The sequence below is a fragment of the Periplaneta americana genome, chromosome 13 (genome assembly GCF_040183065.1).
Source record: "Periplaneta americana isolate PAMFEO1 chromosome 13, P.americana_PAMFEO1_priV1, whole genome shotgun sequence".
Classification (NCBI taxonomy): domain Eukaryota; kingdom Metazoa; phylum Arthropoda; class Insecta; order Blattodea; family Blattidae; genus Periplaneta; species Periplaneta americana.
The window spans coordinates 91,827,999-91,846,609 of NC_091129.1; the positions used below are offsets into that span (position 1 = coordinate 91,827,999).

General features: G+C 32.9%; 1 long non-coding RNA gene across 1 annotated transcript in view; it reads right to left on the reverse strand.

Annotated features, from left to right (window-relative positions):
- Positions 1 to 18,611, reverse strand: part of LOC138711590 (uncharacterized) — a 671,876-nt gene that overhangs the window by 546,457 nt on the left and 106,808 nt on the right. The window contains exon 2 of the long non-coding RNA XR_011335403.1: positions 16,816 to 16,925. This is a non-coding gene — a long non-coding RNA (uncharacterized lncRNA). The remainder of the gene's footprint in view (positions 1 to 16,815; positions 16,926 to 18,611) is intronic.

Consider the following 18,611-nt stretch of genomic DNA (forward strand, 5'->3'; position numbering starts at 1 on the left):
AAATCCTCTTCAGTAGTAATATTTTCAAATTCAGCTTTCCAGTGAGACATTTCTTGATGATATTGATTTAACTGCCTAGAAGAGGAGTTATGTGGAGTTTGTCTGACAGGAGACTTCTCTGTGATGATGGGATCCAAAATAACGTTAGGACTAACTGACGATATTAAAGTTGTATAATTGTGTTCATTGCGACTATATTTTTTATTATGCCAGTTGGGCTGTCTTTCGACTATAGAAATCCTGTGTTTTTCAGGATGGGCACGTGCTATATGGATTTTAATGCCATGTTGTCCACGATAAAATTTCCCACAGTGGGGGCAAGGCGTAGTAGAGGAAGGCATGCTCGTACATTGTGAATTGCATTGAGTATTATCCTGTGTGGAAGAATTTTGAGTGCAGTTAGGTTCGTTATATAATGCTAAAACAGGATATGTCTCTGAGTTTAATTTGCAACCCATTGTATATGATCATATATAAAATTAAACGACTTTGTAGAAGCTAAGAAGAAATCATAAAGTTGTTCCATGTTTTCTAATTATTATTTCACACTAGATCATAGCTTTTTCCTGTTATATTTAATATGCACGTATACAGAAAGAGTTATATAATTTCCGCTCACTTTGTATAGCTGTTCGCATTCATTTACTCGTTTCATCAACTGAATTATATGCAGCCCATTATTAGCTGGAGGAGGAATAATCATGGCAATGAGATTTCTTCGAAAGTTGACAAGAATATCTTCAAGATAGGGCAGTTATAACTGAATTTAAGCGTTTTAAAAGAAATAGCTTGATTCTTGGAAAGTGAATGAATATACAGTAAATAAAATGAAAACGTAAAATATTTCGGAGTTGTCCTTGGTTAAAAACGTAAACAGATTGTAGCAATGTCTTCTTTTAATATTTAAAACACTATAACATAATGAAAAAACACTCCTAATATTTTTAGGAAGCACTGACACACTATTTCACCAATACACAAAATATCCACCAGTATCTTCGAAGAAGAAAGCGTTAAAATTGGACTAATTATTGTATGCAATAGGAATCTTGCAATAACAAGTCTTGACTTCTTGAATAGTATAATGTATACAAACAATAAAATTCACAGAGTGGTTTTATCCTACTTAACAAATTTACCTAATGCTTTAATTTAGAACAATATTATCTAAAAAAACATGTCAAACTGTCTTATACAAAATAAAATTTAATTGTTTTGAAATTTAAATTAAACAATTCAGTAAGGGACAAACTAGAAATTAGCTACAAAACTAAAGGATGCGAAAAACTGTCTACAGCTCTACACGAAATAGAATATTTCTTCCAATGATTTAGATTCTGGAAAAGTCCCCATAACACTTATAACGTTACAGTATTGTGAAATTTTGATTTTCCTACCAATTTGTTTTCTATTTTTCGATTAAAATTATAGCACATAGCCTATTAACCTGTTGTATCCTATAGGATATTTAGTCAATTTAAGGGTTAAGAAAACACCAGAAGAGCACCAGAACGTGAATAAATAGACCTATCGTAATGATTGTCAGTAAATAGGCCTATAATAAAACGTTGCGTACTCACTTTTACAAATCGTCTTCCTCGAAGTCATCCTCGTCCGTAACAGCCACAGAATGTGATATGCCCTCCTTAGAACTTGAAGCTTCTTGGGAACTATAGGTTTTCATACTTTTAAATTTCCCCATTACATCCTTCGGCAAACCACAATTATGACATTTCCCTTCATTACTAAGACCAAAATTTATTATCAAACTAGAATGTAATGTTTTTAATTTGAACCTGTTTCTCTGTTTGTTTCTGATTAAGTTTGCTTGAGGACTAAAAACTCTCTCTACGTCTGCGTTTGAATGTGGAAGGGAAAGAATGGATAGTGCAATTTTCACAACTTCGTCGAAAGGATTTTCGCCACTGGCGTCTCTATAACGCTTCACTATTATAATATTCTCACACATTTAAAACAATCACTGTAACAAATTCAACTATTTAACGCATAGAAACTAACTTTGCTGTGACCGATACTGAACCACAGAACACCAAGACCCAATACAGGCAAGAATTGACTGATTTCAATAATTCAATTACCTGTACGACGGTTACAGCTTATAATTACCCGCTACACACATTCATGGGAACTGGGATTCCAGTCGGGGAAGCCCCTTCATAACGCTCGTGATGTGACCAAATGCTAGTGGAGGCGGTGAACTGTTTTTCATGAGACGACTGCAGTAGTTTCCGTTATAACTAATATTTTTTCCTGCATAGTCAAAGAACCGCTTGTTTCTCAGTATTTTTCTTTTTCTTTTCACTGAAAGCTTCAGATTAGGCACTAAAATTACTGCAAAAGCACTATAGTTTCGCTAAGGCGATATTTATTTAAATTTGGCACCAGATGATTTTCAAAAACACCAGATCTAGTGGCAGAAATACCAGATTGGCAACACTGCAGTCAACTACCTTTTTGTCGCGTCATCTTCCATCGAGATGGCAGTACATGCGCTGAGAATCGAGAAAACACATCAAATTTGCCATATTTGAAATCAAATTTCTATACGCACATGGTACAGGCTTACAAACAAACACCACTCATACACATACCATTACAAAATGTAAACAGACTGCATGAAAATAATTCCAGCAAACAAACGCACTTGAGTGCAATATGATCATATTTGCAAGCCCTACTAACAAACCAAGCATTTCCGAACTCATGTTGATTTAATTTATTATTCTTCTAATCGTATGAGGAATTCAAACCTGAAGCTTTGCCCACTGTTTTCGATGCATTCTGTAGAATATATGTGTATTTAATTATAACTCTAATACTCATCATGGATATATTCTTCCCCGATGTACACAGCCGCTTAAAGTGCACATTACTTAATAGTTACCTGATTTCATACTCACACAATTTGTATCCGGCCGTGGTAAATTTCTTTCATATTTCAGGAGATCTCATGTTAATGTAGAGAATGGAAATGAATGCGTTTGTGGAAGTGAACAAACAGTAGAACATTTGTTATTTGATTGATCACTTTATGGATATAGAAGATACTGCATTGAAATGTACTTATATAAATGTAATATGAGCTATAATAAGCCACTGTACAACATTTTCAGTAGAAATTGTTGTCGCAAGGTATTCATTAATTTTATTCACCACATCAACAGAAAATTGTGTCAATATTGTTTTTGTATTGTGTGTATTATTTAAAAATTTTAACCCTAAAGTAAGTATGAAATGTCCATCTGTGCTATGCTATAAAAGGTTGTGTGTAAATTACAAACTTACTTGTGTATGAAATATTTGTTTGTATGATTATGTCTGTATATTCCATATTGCTCTAGTATGTTTAATAATATTTGTTGGCTTAGGGATGCTATATGTAATATTTCATGCCAAATTCTATGTTATTGTTATTCTATTATGTTTTGTACTTACGGATATATTTTTTTATGTATTTTGTATAATTAAGCGCTTTCTTTTATGATTGATGTAGTCCTCTCATATGTTTGTTGCTAGTTGTAACTGTCGTAAAACTAAGTTTACATTTCTCTTATTCATAACATCGACAGAAGAAAAATGTTAAAAATGTATTTATATTATACAGGGACATCATTTTATTTTTACTTGCATTTTTATTGTACCTGCATTTCTGAATGTACTTAACTCCCACCCCTTCACTAATGTCCTTGCTCCCGTCAGACACACAAACTTACGGCCGCTGTTGCATTCGAAGTCTTCAAGCAGTGAAGTAAACACTGCAGTGTATAGCGTGTTTCATAAATATGGTTGCGTTTTCTATAGAAGAAAGAACCTATATTAATAATATCGTACTAAATAATTATATTAAAGAAACGATAAATTCAATTTCAGAGAATATGCTTCAAAATGTTTTAATAATATGCGTAAAGAATTGAAGCCTGCGTTGTAATGAACGGCAACCATTTTCAGCAAATTGTTTAAAAATTCAGATTAGCTTATTTTGAATTGAGGTGGCTACAAGCAAAGGAATGCTAGTGACATTTGTAATAACATGAGTTAAGTGCATCCAGTGTAAGCTAAAGTGTCTAAAATTTTAGTGGCAAAGGGATATTTTAATCGCATCACACATTAAAATTGAAATAAAAATTTCACCGATTTTACGAAAGCTTAAATATTTAAACCCCATTTTCTCAAAAGTAACTTAAGTGCACGTACAGCCCTTTACTTATGACCCCCTCAATTTAAATGCACTCTCTATATTTTGTGTTAACACCAATAATTAATATGCTAAATAAAGTGGACATTACATAACGAACATAGCCGCCTGAAAAGTTGAGTTAAAAAAAAATGTTACTACTCTACCGTATTTTGATAAATTCCGTAAAAGTGATGATCAAACTGAAAATCGTAATATCGTATTTCCCTACAACATAAATGGATACACTACTTTTCTCTCCTCCTATACCTAGTAAAATGATTTGTTTACATATTGCACTAGCAACACCATACTCCTGTAATGGAAGGGGGCAACAGTGTTTCCGAGTATAGCCAGGTTAATGTTAAAAATGTTGGTAAAAATAAAGTGATGTCCCTGTATTCTCTACTTGATTGAAAACTTTAACCCTAATATACTCATGTAAAATAGGGTTTTTATGTTGGAAAAAAAAAATACTCCTCGTGAGAAAACAGTGTTCGGTAAAATCGTATATTCAGTAACAATAAGAGTAAGACTGTGTAAAATAGTACTAATTTTTCATTTAACTGTTACAAAATTAACATTTTAATAAGCTACATAAGTTCAGGATCATCTTTGTGAATCACCTTGGAATTCATGGAAAAGCGAGAAGTCTTTCATGAGAAGGGTATGAAGAAGGGTTTCTGCTAGTCTGACTCTGGCAGAAGAATGGAGGCTCCTGTAAAGTACACAAGCTATCTTCATTTTAATAGAAAGCTTTCTTGGAGATGGAGTGATCGAGAGGGGGATACCGGATCTTGATTTATGATCCACTGGCACACAAGCTCCCGCCACGAGACTGTAAAATCATTAAAGCTAACAAGTTTTTCAATTAGATGGAACGGTCTGAAGAATCTGAGACCAAGTTTAGTTCGAAGACATGTGCAAAGTTTCTTCATGTTTGTAAAAGTCGAAGATGATTATGAACTCGGCAAGCGGAAAGGAAAATTGGCATATGCTATAAAAAAAGTGGGACCGAACTTCATTTATAATCAACATTAACATCGTTTTCGCAGTGACAATTAACATATTTCGAGAATGTTCTGTTTTCTCTTGAGATACCATTCACTCGTAGTGTTCTGTCCAAGGCAGGTCTTTCACTACAAACGCAGCACTCTCCAGTCTTTCCTATTTTCTGCCTTGAGATATTAATAGTCCAAACTTCGTAGAGATAAACACTACTTTCCAGACACATGAGTATCTGCACAGTGTTCGCTTGTGTTGCCATATTTTGACTACGCTGACATTTTACCTTTCCAGCGACAACAAAACCAAACTTCAGCGTGGTCCTAATTTGTTTGTACGTTTTAAAAGCAGTGTTCGCATATATGATCATATTACCCCATTCCTGAAAACGATAGACAGCTTAAACTAGATAAAATATGAAACTTACATTCACTTCTCCTTCTCTTCGAAATCTTAAACTCTTCTATTCCTTCGTACCTGTCATCTCGCTTCACTTATCTTTTTTCCCATCATAATCTGGACACACGTTCTTGCCATGAAACAATACTAACAATACCATCTCTTCGCATACTCATCCTCTTTCACAATAGCACTGCCAAGACTCGGAATTCGCTACCTGCTAGTATCAGGGACTGTCAAAATAAAATTCAACCAGCAATTGAGATTCGTTCAGACTTGGCTTCTTGTAAATAGTTCTCTTATTCTAGCATTAACTATTTCAATGCCGGCAATTTTATCCCTGTATTATTCTACGTTTAATTTGTACTACAGTAAAAATAACACTAGTCAACAAATTTTAACTTTGAAAATTGTGCCGAAATGAAACATTGTTACTATCCATATATTTGCCATGCTGAATCTAAAAATGGAACCCATTTTTCAGCAGCACCCTCAGATTTTCAGTTATTACCCTTATTACACTTCTGAAAAGTTCGATACTAACTAAGCAGTTCCACATTTTTAATATCTAATGCAGAATACATAAACATAGTCATTCACTATTATAGTGGTGTTAGTACTAAAAATAAAGTATCCTTCATGTTATATTGATGTAAATAGCTAATTACATTTACGTAGTGGAAGGAGGCGTTGCTTTAGAACACTTGTGTGTGTGTGTGTGTGTGTGTGTTTTAGTATTCTCTCTTTGTATGAACGAGCAGTAATCATTCATCATAAATGCATCCCATCTCCCTTTATAACGCTGTTGCATCTGTAAAATGTCTTGATGAAAGCGTTCCCCTTGTTCGTCACTCACTGCATCCAAGATTTTAGGAAAAAATCTAAATGGGAAGGAAGGAAGTGAATTTTGACAGACATCCTGTATCCAAAATTCTTATAATTTTGTAAGAGACTCTGAACTAGTTGTCATTATTTTCTTCCTTCTTGTTGCCGAGGAACTCATTCACAATACTTTTAAATGACTCCCATGCTACACGTTCGTTTGGAATTAATTTTTCTTAAAAAAAATCGATCACGTATCATTTTTTTAACTTCAGGTCCAATGAATATTCCTTCTTTTAATTTTGCAGCACTCAAGCCAGGGAATATTCTTCGTAGATATTTGAAACCTTTGCCTGTTGTGTCCATACCTTTCATAAAGTTCTTCATGAGCCCTAATTCAATGTGTAAAGAATGGAGATACATTTTTTTGTGGGTCAATTAAAGGTTTAAATTTTACATTATGTTTCCCAGGAGTGAAATATTCTCTTCTTGGCCATTCCTTCATCATATAGTGATGTTGAGTATCTCTGCTGTCCCAAAGACACAGAAAAAAACATATTTAGTGAATCCACTCTGAATTCCATGTAGAAGACTTTAAGATCCCGCAAATATGTCAACAATGTTTTTCATATTTTAATGACTTCAAGAATACGACTCATGTTTTCGTACGTTTCTTTCATTGCTGCACTGTATGGTACAGATGTATAGGAAAGTTTGTTACGATTGTGTAACAAAACGGCTTTCAGACTAATTTTAGAAGCATCTATAAATAAGCGCCACTCTTCAGCATTATGTGTAATACCTAGTTTTAATCAGTCCATTTACATCGCTGCATGTACAAACTCCAGAATCTGTAACTATGAAAAATGGTAATAGATCTTTATTTATATTTCTAAATACTGAAACATTAATATCTTTATCCAGCACCTTCCATTCCTAAAGACGAGATTCTAGAAGCTCAGTCAGCTATTTAGTTAAGTACAAATCACTTACAAGATCGTTGAGTTCCACCTATGTTTTAAATGTGGCTTTTCTTCTCTCTCTTCATCTGGAATGTAGACGTCATCCCTTGATATTGAGGGCTGCACATCATCAGATGACGTTATGTCAGATTCCGATTCTTCTTGCCTTATAGAAGGTGGAATGGGAACAGGTAAATTTTCTCCATGAGGTATTGGTCTTATAGCTGATGGGAGATTAGGAAACTGAACGAGTCTCTTATTTTTTTTTAAGAAAAACCAGTAACATTGGTTAAGCAGAAATAATAGTCATCTTCGTGATTCTTTTGTTCACGCCATACCATTGGTTCGGAAAGTTTTTACAACTACGCATTTGCTTCTTCATTTCATTTCACACAGAACAGTTCACACTACCAACAAAACCTCTACACCCGAACTAAACAAAATACTAATACTGACTGACTGTCTCTGTTTTCATTACCAGGCACCCTGTACGTCTATATCTTCTTTCAAGTATCAACAAACCATGATTCAGATTTGTCAAGGGAACAGGGACTTGGTACATGTATACTAGGTATTGAAAAATGTGTATAAATTCTATATTTATAAAGCTAAATTATTGAAATTTATTTCATGTGTATCTTGTTAAATGGGAATACGTATGCATACCTCAAAATTGAACGTAGGCTCCTGTGGCTTCCACCAGTTTCCTCAAGCGGCCAGTAATGGAATCCACAGTCTTCTGGAGGAAGTTGCGTGGGGCATTGTTTATAATGCCCCGAATCCGTGCTTCCAATTCTTTATTGTCTCTGGACGGATTGTGGCATTCCTTCCTTTCTCTGTATAGACCATCTCTGAACGAAAACAACTGAATTCCACTCTTCATAGCGTGCAGTTCGTTCGCGAACAAAAAGGTAATCGACCATCTTTGCTATTGTTGCGCGAACCGCCCCTCACGGCCATCATCTACACTACGGACGCGCAAAAGTTCAAACTCTATTTAATGATTTACATGTACACACAATTTTGATTATGGTTGCATCAATATTAAAAATTCCACAGCCAATTAATAACACCTGGTTACTTCTCGCCAGCACTGTATTTATGGCTGTTCATAAAATACAACATTGTTGCAGTGCTCGGAAACCTGACGTGATGGGAAAAATCTGATTACATATTCGTAATCAGCGCATCAGACTTGGTAAAAATCAGCATTCTGTTTGTCGGCACAAAAAATTCTGTTGACTAGTGTAATTTTCTTTGTTCTTAACTTCTACAATAAATTGTCAAGTCTTTATTAATTATTTAATCTTTTAGTACTATAATTTTTTTGTGATTGCAATTGTAAATTTAACATTAATTTTAGTTATAATTTTAATTGTATTGTATCCTACTCGTCACCTTTCACCATATAGATTCCACGCCTCTGGAATTCTCTCCCTGACCATGTCAGAGACTGTCGGACAATATAAAAATTCAAATATAAATTAAAGAATCACATTCTAGTTCATGGAATTGCTTGTTGAACACCTGTCAGGTTGCGCAACTTCGGCTTAACCCATGACATATAGTAAATATTGTTCCTATGCTGTTGTAAAATTGACAGTTAATACGTAATGTATTTATTATTGTTATTGCTATTATTATTATTATTATTATTATTATTATTATTATTATTACTACTACTACTACTACTACTACTACTACTACTACTACTACTACTACTACTACTACTACCACTACCACTACCACTACCACTACCACTACCACTACCACTACCACTACCATCATTGCTATCTCTGTTTTTCTTTCTTTTTTCCTTGTATTAGCTCGATAAGAGCTCTATAGTGTTCTTTTGACCTTGTTGACCCCTATAGGGCTTTAATTATTTTTTTTTTTATTTTCATCAGTTTGTATTTCTTTTTTATATTTATATATGCTATCGGGCAGGATGAAAGAGAAGGCCTTATGGCCTTAATCCCATCAGATTAAATAAATAAATAAATAAATAAATAAATAAATAAATAAATGAATAAATAAAATAATGTTGGAGTTGTAATTCCTGATAGAGGCGGAGAGATGGCCTGATGGCCTTATCTTTAATAGGTTAAATAAATAATAAAATAAATAAATACTGTATGCTTATTCAACTAGAAGTATTTACTGTAAGAGATAAAGCTTATTCGAGAAAATAAGATAAATTATGAGTTAATATTATTTAATTCAATCTATACGCAACATATAAACATTTATAACTTCAGTTAGCTAATTAGTTAATTGGTGAAAATAAATTTAATTGTAGATTATTGGGACTAAGCTATTGAAATCAAAATGTAAAATCTCAAATATATATAGAGATAATGGGAATAATATGAATTTAATGGGATTTAACCACTAGAGGTTTTGTATTCTATTTAAATGAATTAATGGGAGGACTAATAATGTATGTATATGTCTAATGCCTACCCACTCATTTGCGTGATTCGTGTTCCGCACTTTGTGGACAATTAACGGTAGTCATCATCATCATCATCATCATCATCATCATCATCATCGTCGTCGTCCTTGCAGGTATTAGGCCTAGTGCCCTGTTACGGTCTCCGTCCATCTTTTCAGGGGGCGTCCCAAAGATCGTCTTCCATGTGGTATATAGCGGAGAATTTGTCTTGGGAGTCTTGAACGGTCCATCCTATTGACATAGTTAAGCCATTTTTGTCTATAGTGGTTCAGATGTTCATAAATAGGTGTAATTTTCAGTTCTTTTGTAATTAGTTCATTCCTCTTGTGGTCAAGCAAGCTGTAGCCGGCAGTCCTCCTTAGAAATCTCATTTCCGCAGTTGTTAGATGTTGAACATCTGAGTTTCGGACAGTCCAGGCCTCACTACCATACATGAGGACAGGTCTTTCTAGAACTTTATATGCTTTTAACCTGGTATGTTTTTGGGTTTCCGTGGTTGTGAAAACCTGGTTGATGGTTCTTGAGGCTCCATTAAAATTTTGAATATTTTGAGATATATCAGTAACAGGTAAATATGTCAAATTATAACCTAAATATTTAATTGAGTTTACCTGTTCTAACGTATGGGTTACAATGCAAATTTTGTTAATGGTAGTAAATAAAAATAATAATATTAATAATAATAATAATAATAATAATAATAATAATAATTCATATGTCAGTTTAAGTATAAGTAGCAAATATTACACAGCAATAAATTAATCTATTAAACAAGAATTTATGTAGTCATATATGAGATTTATTTATATAAGAGAACAACTACGGTGATAAGAAGCATATTTAAGATGGCGATGACTAAAAAAGATCGACAGATGCGTAGCTTTACCTAGAACTAGGTGTGCGTGCGATCACAAGGGATATATTAAGAGAAAACCGAAGCAAAAACCACAAAAATCACTTGATGTCAAAGCCACCTATATTTAAAATAGTTCTGTCTCCACTGCAAACTGAAACTAATCTCCACTCTAGCGCGGCCTTCAACCAGACCCTGTGCTCTCGTTTTCGTTCGACTTCTAACATAGGCCTATGTAGTCTTTCCTGAATACTTGTACCCTCAGCCACTATTCTTTGTGAATTTCACAGGTCATGATGGTATTTTAATCCGGATTTGTTTGGGATGTTTGGAATTTTCAGTATTACTCTTACTTGACTGGGCCTCGTTATTCTCGTGCACCGTGAACGCAATTCAGCCTTTCAGTATGGTACCTTATTGGATTTTGTTCTGCTCACACATCAGGTTTCTTGCTGGGCAACGTGGAATGGAATCCAGCCATATCTGTATGAACACTCTCTTGGCGTATCAAAGGAAAGACCAATGAAAATTGTCTAGGTATAATTGAACTGTTGGGCCGAATAACGGTCTATGTTACAATTCTTCAAAATCGAATTTTTAATGGAATAATGCTGTGCATTGTCTGACACAGCTGTCACTGAGACACATTTTAATTAACCGAACTAGAACTTTGGGAATATAAAATTAATATATCTTCATGTATCTACCATTACAAATTTCTTACACTCTTACAGTATTGAAACACATCATTACTTGGCTAAAAGGGAATCTTGCTACAAATTAATAAACCACGTCTATTAAAAAGAAATTTAAACGATGACTGAATGGGACAGATTTTTTCTTTTTGTTTGTTGAGTAGAGTTCCCTTATTATTATGGTGAAAAAATATTAAAATATCGTTAATACTTATCTTGTTATTAAATAAGTATATAATAAATTTTCAATCTTAAGACATACCAACATGCAAATGTTTATTTGCTATTTAATAAGATACATGAACGTTTTCGCCGTTTGGGGCATCATCAGATATAACAAAAACATATAATCTGAACCTATAATAATAAATTATGCAAATAACAAGAATAAAGAACAATGTATGTATGCAATGCATGAGATTCATGAGCTTTATGTAAAATGTGAAATAATACAGGATAATTGTTGATATAATCTTTAGATTTGAAATTGAATTGGACGGATATTTTATACATATAGCTCATGTTACAAATAAAATATAAAATTATAATTAAAATTTGTCAATGATGTTAAAATTTATGATGATGATTGATAAAATAGATATTTTAAGAATAATCATTAGTTGAGGATTGTCGTAGGGTATACGATAATTTGCGTAGCTGATGTTCGTGTGTTATGTATTTCATCTGAAAATTGAGATGGAGAAATAATAATAAGTGCAAAAATATATGCAAGTTATTATATAGAGACACAGATAATTAATATAAGACTACTTATTGAAAAACGTTCGCTAATGAATTAAATGTTATGTTATGTCGGAGATTACTGTTTCAATTTAATTTCTGACTTGATGACATCTTATTGATTATAAATGACTGTTACGTGTAATCAGACTTGTTGAGATATTATTTGAAATGAATGCTCGTTGGATATGGATGTCGTAGAGTATACGACGATTTTCGTAGTAGATAAATCGTAAGTTAAGTATGAATTTCAATCATTCACTTAAAGTTAAGTAGAAAAATCAACATTATAAATCGTAATAATTAGATGAGCTATAATACTAAAATATATGCAAGTAATTTAAGGCAGCAATAATAATTATTATGAAATTACTTACAAAGATCATTCGCTTATGAAATGTTGCTTGACGTTGGTGATTACTCTGATTTGATGACATCCTATTGTTTACAGCTGTTGCGCGTCATCAGATTTCTTGAAATATATAAATGAAAATATTATATGAATGAATGAATAAGAATATTAATTATTAATTTGCTTTACAATTTGATATAAGGAAAGATGTAATTGTTTTAATGAATTTAACGGCATTCGAATACTTACATCAGCTACGCAAATTATCGTATACCCTACGACAATCCTCAAGTAATGATTATTCTTAAAATATCTATTTTATCAATCATCATCATAAATTTTAACATCATTGACAAATTTTGATTATAATTTTATATTTTATTTGTAACATGAGGTATATGTATAAAATATCCGTCCAATTCAATTTCAAATCTAAAGATTATATCAACAATTATCCTGTATTATTTCACATTTTACATAAAGCTCATGAATCTCATGCATTGCATACATACATTGTTCTTTATTCTTGTTATTTGCATAATTTATTATTATAGGTTCAGATTATATGTTTTCGTTATATCTGATGATGCCCCAAACGGCGAAAACGTTCATATATCTTATTAAATAGCAAATAGACATTTGCATGTTGATATGTCTTAAGATTGAAAATGTATTATATACTTATTTAATAATTCACCAGGCATATTGAAATATAAAAATGAATTGTAAATTATCTTGTTATGCCCAAAAACTTTATACTGAGTCAATTTAATTGGCAATTTATGTATTATGGAGAATACTTTTCATCTTATATAAGTCTGTTGCTTATTTTCCATAACATACGTTTCCAAGTGCATTTTCCTCGCATCTTCAAATTTTTTAGATCAATATATAAAATTTTGAATATAAGCGTAATTCATACTTACGGGAGGAAGTCCTGCCGTAGCACGGTGTTATCATTTCAAGTTCTTCTTTCATTAATAATTCTTCATGTAAACAATTAAATTTTACAATTCATGGAAATGGCAAAGTTTATGAACACAATCATTATTTAAAATATAGGAGAAAGCATTGATAAATATTCAAAATTGTACAAGATATCAGCTGAATCAATTTTTCCAGCACAAATTGTGTCCCAATTCACAAAATATAATTACCCTTAGTAAAATATAATTACCCTTGTGTTCTAAAATTGCTTATTAGTAAAACATTATTTTTTAATCACTATACAAAATTTCAGTTCAAAATTTAATTCAGAATATGTCTTCTTCTTCTTTTTCTTCTTCTTCATCTTCTTCTTCCTTCACGCGTTAGACATTATTGTCTGAAGCAATCTACATATCTTGTTCATGCCACCGTTTTTGGGTCTTCATATACTTCTTTTCCCTACCGGTTTATAATTCTTAAAATGAAATGGTAGTCTCTCTATGTTCATTCTTTGTACATGATTTATCCACTTGCTTTTATATTCTGTAGTTTTATCGTTCAGATTATATATATATATATATATATATATATATATATATATATATATATATATATATATTCCTTTCTTATATCTTCACTTCTTTTCTGGTCTATTCAGGATATGTATAAAATAAATTCTTAATTTTACTACTAATTTGATAGCGCATGGTGGACATACTTACCTAGAGACTTATATTGAATTTCAATTAATTGTTATCAGAAACGCCAATCTTCTAAAATATTATTTAGAAACTTACATTTATGAAGAGGATTCGAGCAAGATTCCAGTAATATGGAGAAGGAAGTCATTACAGAAATGCAGATTCTGTTGAGCATCCATGGTATGCACGATCCTATTGTGTGAGATAAGTTAATAATGTAACAAAGTTAGACCACGCTTCCCGCAATTTGCAAAGCCAGTTTTATAAATTAGTTTTAATTGAACATTTTGTGGCGCCTTGGTCCATCTTTCAACCCCTTCCGCTTTCCACGAACATTCACAGCAGCAGAACAGTCCGTGCTCAAGGATTACTGGCTTTTATTGCCCATTCCCCGAGCGACAGCAATTGGACATCAGCTTGAAAGAGCACCCCAGAGCATCTTTGTGGCTCATGAAAGAGGAGTATTTTTATTCCAGAAACAAAGGTACTAGAAAAATTTACGAACTGCTCCAGGAAATACTACATCAGTTTCTCAGTCTGTACTTCCATATAAAATAACAACCCTTTTCATTTATATGTTAAATAAAATCGAGGAAGGACTGCACAATATCATACGTAAATTTTAAATTTTGAATATAATTCAGAATAAGAAGCAAAACTCGTAATTTCTTAGGTAGCTATACTTAAAAAGGGGTGGCTTATATTAAAGGGATGTGATATTCAAAGTTTCTTTATCAGAAGGCGAGATAAATGCATAAACATTCGGTAATTGTATCTATTTGCAAATTTTATTTCTAAAACTCAACCTAGCCTATATAACGATAATTAAGTTACGATCCGTACACTGTTTTCGGCTTCTTGTAATTTTTTTACGAAAGAAATAGCAATTACAAGCAAAATTTTAAAACAATAAATAAAAAGACGCGGACTAATAATGATAAAAAAACAGAGAAATGTTGATGAGAATGAAACAGAAATATATTTATACAAAATGAAAAATGAAAACGAAAAAGAAGTAGAAAGAAAGGATCGGACATGCAGACAGGAAGAAAGACAGAAAATAGAACTTAATTATAAAATGTAAAAAATTCTGGGTCAGAGACTTAGCTTGGCGATTGCTCTTACACATTGGAGATATTTAGCTGATGTTGCAGACTCACTTGCAATTTCGACGAAGATCACGGTTCAAAAAAGTCTGGAGTCAAACCCCAGACGACAAACATTGTATTACTCGACCAAGGCCAGTGGAGTCCTGCAGCCCGGAGCCGTGGCGCTACTGCTCCTTGCGTTCGTAATACCGCATCGCGATAGTTCATATTACGCCCGTGGCTCAACTCGCTTTGGTCGAGTAATACACTCCTATGAACGTGGTGACAGTTTTAGCTGAAAACGATGCACCGATATAATATTGTACAATGGGTTTTTATGAACAATAATTATGTCTTAAAATGCGGTCAATGAAGTTCGAAGATAAATTTTAGGAAAGATTCCCTCGTCTTAATGTTTCAAAGCGTCCAACGACCCATTAGTTTTTTAATAAATTATAGAATACATGAATCGCAACCTGAGGCATATTGTGCTTACGACTCGAACGGTTGCGCTCTTGTGTGTGTATGTATGTGTGTGTGTTTTTTTTGCGTTATTGTGAACCAGTCTTAATCGGCATGAGGCAGCGCATCCGTCAGATACTCATATTGCTGATTTTATTGTTGGGAATCAATTCACTCACCAATTAGATTAGGAAATATGTAGTTGAGAAATGAAGATGGAATTAGGTGGCAAAATGAAATACGATGCAGAAATTTAAGGAACTAAAAATATATTAAGGTGCAAAAATTGAATAGAATCAATAGAGAATTAAAATTAAAAATAATAAATGAAAGAAAGGATAGATACTTGAGAAAATAAAAATAGTTATAAGGGAAGAACAATGGTAATATAACATTTAGAAAGAAAAAAAAACGAAATATTGAACTAGTGTGAAATATGAAGAAGAGGAAAGATATAAGAATCAAGAAGAAAAGAGAACAAGAATGAAAATACAAATGAAACTAATAAAAAGTAATCTGAAAGAAAATATGCAGTAAATAGAACAATAGAGAGTGGAAGATAACCACTGCACCAAAATGATACTGGTGTTAGATCATGAGGAAAGGTTCGAAAAATCTAAATATGTTTTTTTCTAACATTCACCGTCTTAGAGGAAATCATTATGTTTCTATGAAGCATTGGCAACGTCACAGATACTGCAACAACTAGCACGCTCGGCCAACTATCTCTTACCTTTCCCTTCTCCTCTGATGTACTCAGTCACACAGATTCGACAGTGCGCTAAGTTGCAAGATTTATTTTAACGATTTTCGCAATTATTCAATTTAAATTCATGGTTGAACAGTTTAATTTACCCAAAAAAAGAGAGAAAAAGAACTCAACATACTAACTACAACACACTAACTATTCATATTATTTTTACCTATTTGTGTCTATAACGAGTGGCCTTTTCTCTTGGGCCGTTACCGCAATAGAGCGCTGCAAACAATGGGCAAACACTATTTTTTTCCTGCTTAACGATGTTTCACGGAAGGAAAAATATCATACAAGTTTCGTTATATATATTTAACATGTAATCTCTTAAATTTTGGTACATCGGTCCCCTTCCACCCTGTATAGACAGACTTGATAATAATGATGTACTTATGGGTACTCACCTAGTTGCAATGTGCTGGTGCGTTTCCTCGTATTAGACACAAGAAAGTAGAGACGGTCAAGAACCCCTCACACCACAGCCGAGAGGGATTTGATCCAACATTTGACACATCTGAAAGAAAAACACAAATTTAGCCAGTTAATATAGTATTGTAAGTGCAAAAATTTGCCTTCACGAAATATATTGAATTCCCGTGTTCTTTTGTTTACCTTCATCGAAATTTTGCATTGTTGTTGAAGTATTTGTTGTGTTCTGTTACGTTCTTTACTGTAATCATATTTTATTCATTCTAGTTGATGTTTTGCATTTTTTGTTGTTTTCCTTACTGTAATCATATTTTTCTAATAGAGTTTGTTTGTTTTTTTTTGGAAAATAGTTACATTTTTGCACACGTCTTGGGATTCTGTGAATAGGGATTGTTCTTGAGGAACTCTAGACATCATCTTGTAAGATCCAAAATTGCTGCCGCATTAAGAAATAAGGGCTGGATAGTAAAAGAAGAAATCTCCTGTCTAGCTGAAAATGGATCAACGAGACGAATAGATATTTTAGCGTGTTCAATGCTGACACTAAACAGGGCATCATTGTGGACCCCACGATACGTTTTGAAGTAGAATGTTATCAGTCATCCGAGGTCCACCTTGAGAAGAAGTCGATCTAATAGCCTACAGTCAACTATTTCAAGCTTAAATATGCCTTAATTCACGTTGAGGTATTCGGCTTGGTCATAGGTGCTCGAGGGACTATACCAGCTTTTTTCAAAGAATTTCGACGGCAGTTTGCTCTGCCAACATCTCTGAGGGATGACATTGTGATAATTGTGTTAAAAAAATCCTACCAAATCCTAATTAATCACATGGTGCCACATTAATAGCAATTGTAATTTTTCACACCCTTTTCTTTGTTTCCCTTCTTTAATATGTAATATCTATGTTTACATATGTATAATAATGTTTTTGAGGATATACTGAGTCCGTAAGGGCTACCCTCAATGGGAGGCAGTTTACTACTACTACTACTACTACTACTACTACTACTACTACTACTACTACTACTACTACTATTATTATTATTATTATTATTATTATTATTATTATTATTTGTTTTCTGATACGTTCTTTACATAAATTATATTTTGCATTCTAGTTGAAGTGTTTCTTTACTGATATCACAGTCTAGTATATACAGTCACGAAGCTCAATACGTAGTAAATATGCATCCATAGATAGTTGCTGACCAGTAGGATCGCTAATATCGCCTCATTACAGACAATGCGAAATAGTACCGGCACAGTCTATTGTTCCTAGCACCCTCTAAACTCAAGCTTCGTCACTGTATATACTAGACTCTGCTGATATGTTGTTTACTTTAATCATATTTATCACTCTCGTTGGAGTGTTCACTTGAGTTTAGGTACATTCTTTGCTTTAGTGAGTTTTTTGCAGTCTGTTGAAATATCATTTCTTTTCTGTTATGTTCTTTGCTTGAATGATATGTTTCCATTCTCGTTGAAGTACCTATAGTCGTTTTGTGGTGCATTTTGTAATTTAATTATAATTTTGATTCCTGTTAAAATATTAATTTGTTTTGGGTACTTTGTTTACTTTATATAGATTGCATTCTGTTGACTTGTTTATTTCTTTATTTTAGTGATAGTTTTGCATTTTCGTTTAAGTGTTTGTTGTTTTCTCATATATCCTTCACTTTAATATTCTTTTTGCATTCTCATTGAATTGTTAATTTTTTTCTGATACTTTACTATAGTCACATTTTTCCTTTCTCGTTTAAGTTTTTATT